A 7,409-nucleotide genomic window follows, 5' to 3' on the forward strand; every position below is an offset into this window, starting at 1 on the left:
GAATGTGTTCTCAAATGCTCATTGCAGGGGTGCCTAACAGCCATGAAAACAGGTAAGTTAGAGTGACATGCAAATATGTGGGACAACTGCTCAAAATATATTAAAAGACAGCAAGCAGAATTATAGATAATATCATTAGTATATGTATGAAGGAAAAATGACAGAGGAGCGTACATCAAAATCTAAAAAAGTGATCATCTTTGTGAGGTGGAATTAAGGGGAATTTCCACTATCCAATTCATTGTGTATTTCTATAATAAATTTTGATTAATCCTATGTTATGTCTAGACTCAAAAAAAATTTAAGATAAATATTTGTGTGCCTCTTGCCATCCTTTCCTCTTCACTTTGGAAGCAGCTAGTGCTCCACCTGTATTACCACCTCTAGTAATATCAAAGGTAGAGTATCAGCTCTAGAAGTTTGCATTCTTAAAAGAATAACAGTATAGTGTTTAGACAGGACACTTTTTTAAAAAGATTGATTTTTTTTTTTGATGGGCAGAAAATAAGTTTATTGAGATACAGCAAACTGACAGTCCAAAACTCCCAAGGAGGGAGGGGACCCAAAGGGGTTGGCCAATTTACTTGAGAGAGAATGCGAGCATCTCTACACTGAGTGCAGAGCCTAATGTGGGGCTCGATCTCAGGACCCTGAGATATGACCGGAGCTGAAATCAAGAGTCGAACACTTAAGCAACTGAGCCACACAGGCACCCCTAGAAAGGACATTTAAAAATCACTTACAACATCCCCAGTAATTGGTATTATAGCCTGTCGGCTGATTAAATACCTGCAGGGTCCAAGAAAATCACTACCTTCTGAAGCAGCCCTTGATGTCTTCTAGCTTTGGTGTGACATTACTAATGACAACATTCAGGAATGGCAACTGATCTAGACATCAATATCCACAGCATATCAGGCTAAGCAGATGGAATCGTTATCACATCCAAGAAAACTAACATTGTTACTGATTACCTAATATGCAACTCCCATTCAAATTTCCCTGTTTGGTGCTCGCTTCGGCAGCACATATACAAATTTCCCTGTTTGTCCCGAAAATGCCCCTTATAGCTTTTTTCTTTTTTTTTTTTTTAAGTCCAGATTTCAATCAAGCGTTACATGTGGCATTTGGTTGTCGTACTTCTGGTCTTCTTTAATCTAGACTGGTCCCCAATATATTTTGCTTTATTTTGTTTTGTCTTTCACGACATTGACATTTTAGAAGATAGCAGGCCAGCTGTTTTACAGTATGTCCCACAATCTGGATTTGCCTGATTATTTCCTCATGATTAGATTTAGGTTAAAAATTTCTGGTAAGAATTCTACATCAGTGATATATACTTCTCATTGCCTCAAGTTGTCTGGTTATACTGTTATATTTTTCTTTGTGTTACCACTATGGATACTAAGCAAGGATCAACCAGTAAATAAAATATTTAAACCAATAAATAAATATAATGTTAAAAACAGTTACTATGAGCATCAGTTATACCAGGCATAGTACCAGACACTTAAAACATATTATCTCATTTAAACCTCATAACAATCTTGCAAAAAAACTGAAGTTCAAAGAAGTTAAGTAACTTGCCCAAGGACACACATAAAGTGATAGAAAAATAAGTGAATGTGAACTCTCTCTCTCATACAAACACACTTTAAAATATAGTCTCAGGGATCAGGGGGCTTCATGAGGATCCTTCAGGAACAAGTAAGAACTGTGACCTTAGATACATCTTGAAGAGATCCATCTAGTTTTCAGTGATTGGATTACTATAAAGAAGGAACTGAAAATAAATTATCTATGGTCTATACAAAATTCTTCCATACTTGGAAGTGTTCTTATTTGGAGATGGGCCACATTTCCACCAGAGCCAAGAAAATAGGGCACTGGTTCCATAAATTATTATAACATTCTGGTGTTTTGTTCATTTTTTTTTTTTACTATTCTGCAACAAAATGAGAAAAATAAAGACAAGGTAGAGAATTTTCATAAAGTTCAATATATTGTTAATTTTAAAAGTATCGTCTAAAAGTGAAAGGGTCATTTTTAAAAAATCTATCTCTACTATAGAAAAATAACCATTGTCAAAACAGCTCAGGCAATTTTACCTTATTTTTTGGAATTCTGCTTACCTATACAATTCAAAAGTGTGAGACCCATTGATTTAAGGAACTGAGCCTGATGTGGGGCTCGATCCCAGGACCCTGGGATCATGATCTAAGCCGAAGGCAGAGGCTTTAAACCACTGAGCCACTCAGGCGCCCCAGGAACTCTAAACAATTTTAAACTAATTTTTTGAGAAACTAACTTGAATAAAGGAAGTTCAGCCCAAAAAGAAACCAGATCTGAAATATTTCTGAATTTCCCTACAAGTCATCTATATAACACCTCAAAGGGTGCAGGTCTCAGGAATACATTTTAATGAATTCATTAAAAGCGTTTTGCATTTGACACTTGCCTTACTAAATGCCCTCTTCCAGTGCATTGATACTTCCTTTGAATGGACACTCAGTGACTTAAGTTAATATATTCAATCAACAAATATTCGGAGTCCCTAACGGGATTTTTTTTTAAAGATTTTATTTATTTATTTGTCAGAGAGAGAGAGTGAGCACACCCGGGGGGGAGTAGCGGGCTCTCCAATGAGCAGGGAGCTCAATGGGGGACTTGATCCCAGAACCCTGGGATCATGACCTGAGCAGAAGGCAGACGCTTAACTGACTGAGCCACCTAGGTGTCCCATACTCCATATAAGTTGTATAAGATGTCTGTCTGGAATTTCAAACTGAACATGGCTAAAAGTCCCTCCTTCTTGAAAAAAACAAACAAAAACCTGGTCTCTTCTCCAGTGTTCTCTTTGGCATTCCCAGTTGCTCAAGGAAAGACTCAAGTCATCTTTACTCCCCCTTCTCCCTATCCCCACCTCCAATCAATCAGTAATCTTATCAATTATATCCTTCAAGTTTTGCATCTAATCTCTTTCCTTCTCTCCAAGGCCTCTGCCACCACCCTAAATTCAAGCCACCATTATTCTTCATACAGATTACAAGAATTACTTGCTACTTGTCCTCCACACATTGACTTTGGCCAATCCTCTTCTCCAATCTCTTCCTCACTTAACAGCCAAGATGATGTTTTTCATATCATTCTACATAAATAATTCCCCTAGCTATTCAAAGCCCTTTAATAGGTTCCTATTGCTCTTAGGATAAAGACCAAAATTCACATGAGGCTCAGAAAACTGCCCACTCTCTAGACTCTCTGCTCACCTCTCCTGCCCAGTCTGGTCTCTCTCCCCCAGCTCTGCTCCCATATACTGACTGACTTCCTTTCAAATCCTCAATTTACTACTCTTCCCTTTGTACTTTGAACATGCAGTTTCCCTTGTCAGAAATCCTCTTTGTCTCCCTGCAAGCCCCTTTCATTTCCAACCTAAATTACTTCCACTCACTCTTCAAGTTTCTTGAAGTGCCACCTCCCACAGGAAACCTTTCTTGATTTCCCAAGACAAGGTGAAAGCACCAGTGAGGCAGTCCTACTCCCCCATATGGTACATCCCCTTTTGATAGTAACATTCATCACACTATGATTACTTGTCCAATGATTGTCTCTCTATTAGAATAGAAACTCCATGAGGGCTGGGAAAGCTTCTCTTTCTTTCTCCTCTTTTTTCTAAGATTTTATTTATTTATTTAGAGAGAGAGAGTACGCACGTGCATGAACAAGCAAGGGGAGGGGCAGTAGGAGAAAGAGAAAGAATATCAAGCAGGCTCCACACAGAGGGCTGATCCATCTCAGAACCCTTAGATCATGACCGGAGCCAACATTAAGAGTCAGACATTTAACCGACTGAGTCACCCAGTCACCTTGGGAAGCTTCTCTTCCCACTGATGTATCCATAGTTCTTAAAACACAGTAGCTGCTCAATTAATATTTGTCATCAAGTTTACCGGCTTGGAGCAAACTGTAGCAGGTTATGCCATAAGGCCAATTAAACCAAGAGGCAAGGATCATTATCCGTTTGCAAATATGTAAACAGAGGCAGAAAAGAAATGCATATTTATTCAAGGTCACAGACATAGTGATGGGGGCAAATCTAACCCATCATTCAGCTCATCTGTCCCCCCAAAACACTAAACAGCTTGGGTAGGGGACGGAGCATTTTAGAATAAGAAAAATAGGAATGAGAAGGTGGTGAGAGAGAAGCTTCGGAAGACAACTTCTCAATCTGCCTGTCACAGTAGTTGCCTCCATACCAAAAACAGTTAGACTCTCTATGCCTGGAAAAGCATTAAATGAGCTAAACATAACCACCACCACACCCTTCTCCTCTAGAGAACAAATAAAATTTTTTTCAGCCACAAAGAAGACATCACAGGAGGGAACACCGTTGCCACTCCAAGTGTCTTCAAAAAAAGCAAAGGGGCAGTTTGGCCACCTGGATTGCTCCTCAGCAATCAACAGAAAAGATGGCCTTCCCACCACTTACTGGAGCAGAAATCAGGGAAAGAAAAAGTATTAAATGAGGAAGAAGCCCTTCGAAGTCTTCTTTTTCTTTAGTAATTAAGAGAACAGTTCATGTAAAGCACTTGCTTTTTTTGAATTTTTACATATTTAAGTAATCTCTATGCACCCAACGTAGGGCTCAAACTCACAACCCCAAGATCAAGAATCACATGCTCTTTTCTCCTGAGCCAGCTAGATACCCCTCATAGAAAGCATTTTAAAACATTGCTAATGCACTGGCAGTTCTTTTTTTTTTTTTTTTTAGCATTTTAAAATTTTTTAATTTTTTTTTTAAATTTCTTTTCAGTGTTCCAGAGTTCATTGTGTATGCACCACACCCAGTGCTCCACGCAATACATGCCCTCCATAATACCCATCACCAGGCTCACCCAACCTCCCCCCGAAAAAACCCTCAGTTTGTTTCTCAAACTCAAAGTCCATAGTCTCTCATGGTTTGTCTCCCCCTCTGATTTCCCCCAACTCCCTTCTCCTCTCCATCTCCTCATGTCCTCCGTGTTATTCCTTATGCTCCCAAATAAGCAAAACCATATGATAATTGACTCTCTCTGCTTGACTTATTTCCATTCTTAATACAGGTACCAATGAAAACTACAGTGACATGGGCTCAAATGCAACAATGCATTGCCCACAAGCTGCTTGTTATGTCAGCCAAATTATATCTGTTACAGAAGGGACAAAGCAGGCCAAAGCATCAGGCTCGTTGCTGCTCATCCTGCCTAACACCCACTATAAGAAAAAGAAAAAAAAGTCAAAGCTTCTAAGCGGACTCTCTGGAATAAATACTCACACAGTCCACCTTTACCCTGGAGTTTCTGGGTGAGGTAGAGAAGGGGTGGGAAGGTATTCAGAGATTGGAAAACGACTTAGAGTGACTTGACATATTGGTGAGAAGAGGGAAATTTTGAAACACAGAGGAAAAGTGAGAATTGTAAATGGAGAAACGGGGAAAGAAATGGAAAGAACTTCAACAGACACAGAGGGGTGGGGCAAGGAAGGTACAGGCAAAAACGGTAAGGTGCCCAGGAGAACTGACAGTAGGCAGAGAAGGAGAAAGAAGCAAAGTCAGGCAGTCTTTTCCCAAATCCCAAAGCTGCTCATTGCATCTCAATAAATCACTCTGCTACGAAGTCCATACAATGGACTGTCCTTTGCATTCAATAACAAGCAGCATTTAACAAGCATCACCCAGCTGCAACTTTGGAGACCTAAGGGTCTGAACTGAAAATGAAAAAAAAAAAAAAAAAAAAAAAAATGTGTTCAGCAGCAGAAGGCAACCAGGAATGACTTTCACCCAATTTCTGACCTGGCTATAAAAAGGTTTGGCATTTTAGAGTTAAGCATAAAATGCTTTGGCATTTCTCCTTCTTTTGACATTCCAGGAGGAGGTGTGGTTGACCCCAAGTCCATTCATTTCCAAGGTTGTAGATCTCTCGGCTAAGACTGGCCCCATCTGTTCTGGAGTTAGCCAGCTGTTTATCCTAAAGTAACATTTATTGCACTAATCATCCTAATAACTCTTACAAGAGCCAAAATCACACAAGCCAGAATGCTTTCTGTCCTATTAAATGTGCCAGTTCGCTTGTTTGCTTAAAAACAAAACCAAAAAAAAAAAAAAAACAAAAAAAAAACAAAAACAAAAACAAAACCCCACTTCTATGCTCCTTGGTTTCCCTAGCCAGGATCATTCTTCCTTATAGAAGATACCTTTCGGGTACCTTTCACTAACGGCAAATGAAGGTTAACAGTGCTTCTAACTTTCCCTAATGCGTTAAAACGAACGAGGGTTTCCCGTTCTCCAAACCGTTAGTTGTGACTGGTGATTGTGCCTCACGAAAAGGCAGCTCATTATGGTACCATTGTCAGTGGCAAGGAGCCTACTGCAACATCATTTAAAACACTCACACGAGCACAAATCTGTCGGCTCCACTTCCAAACAATCCTGCAGTAGGAAGAAGAAAAACACTTAACAAAAATGATCCTTCCAGCTGCCTAAGAGAAGCTTCCCCAGACACGTGAAATGTTTCTGACTAGCAGGGAGTGCACCAGTAAAGGACACTGTCACCTCAAATCAGCAGAAAAGGCGAGACAAATGACACAGACACACACACACACACACACACACACACAAAATAGAGCCCCACAAAACTTAACCTACTCAGAAGCACGCTCATCTTAAAAATAAATAGCGTGTGCTTGCCCAAGCGACACAGGAATGTTTTAAAGTAGTGCAACCACATTAAATCACTGTCTCCATTTCTCCCCACGCATCACCCCTTCCCACTCAAACCTCAGCACTCGGGGCCGTATGTGACAGGACTGCAGTCCCCCACCTCTGCCTTTTTCTGATTTTCCAAGAGCGCTTCCCAACATCTTTCCCAGCCCAGCCCCCCTCTCTAATCCTCAAAAAGGTTGAGGGGAGTTGCGACTAGGGAATTGGCAGCAATCGGTCCTCCAGCGGGGGAAGGTTGCTAGAGTTGTTCTTTGCAGTGACCCAAATTGCACAGAGCTTTTTCACTTAGCAGCACTTCCAAACACCTCTCCAGTCCTCCCGCCCCCATCTCCCCAAAAGAAAGCCTTGAGAATTAAGCGGGAGGAATAACTTGGTAGAACCATTTGAATAAATCACTTCAACTCACCTGGTTTGGGATATTTCTCCCCACCCCAGGCATAAACAGAAATGATGTGCGAATGAGTCACGCAGGCAAGTGAACGTGTTGCGATGTCCTAAGTCCAAGGGCTGGAGTCAGTCCCTGCCCTGGTGCTGCTGTTACACTTAGCTCAGCTGGAGCAAGCGGCAATCGCAAGCCCAGCAGCAGCAGGGGGGTGGATAGACCGTAGCACAATGAATGCAGTGGGGTTTTTGCAATGACATCATCCCTCTG

General features: G+C 40.8%; 1 protein-coding gene across 1 annotated transcript in view; it reads right to left on the reverse strand.

Moving 5' to 3' along the window:
* Nucleotides 1–7,355, reverse strand: part of RAB30 (RAB30, member RAS oncogene family) — a 77,475-nt gene extending 70,120 nt beyond the window's left edge. Inside the window, exon 1 of the mRNA XM_046016603.1 lies at nucleotides 7,164–7,355. The gene's annotated coding sequence lies outside the window, so the exon portion shown is untranslated. The remainder of the gene's footprint in view (nucleotides 1–7,163) is intronic.
* Nucleotides 7,356–7,409: the final 54 nt, after the last annotated feature.

The sequence above is a fragment of the Meles meles genome, chromosome 8 (genome assembly GCF_922984935.1).
Source record: "Meles meles chromosome 8, mMelMel3.1 paternal haplotype, whole genome shotgun sequence".
Taxonomy (NCBI): Eukaryota; Metazoa; Chordata; class Mammalia; order Carnivora; family Mustelidae; genus Meles; species Meles meles.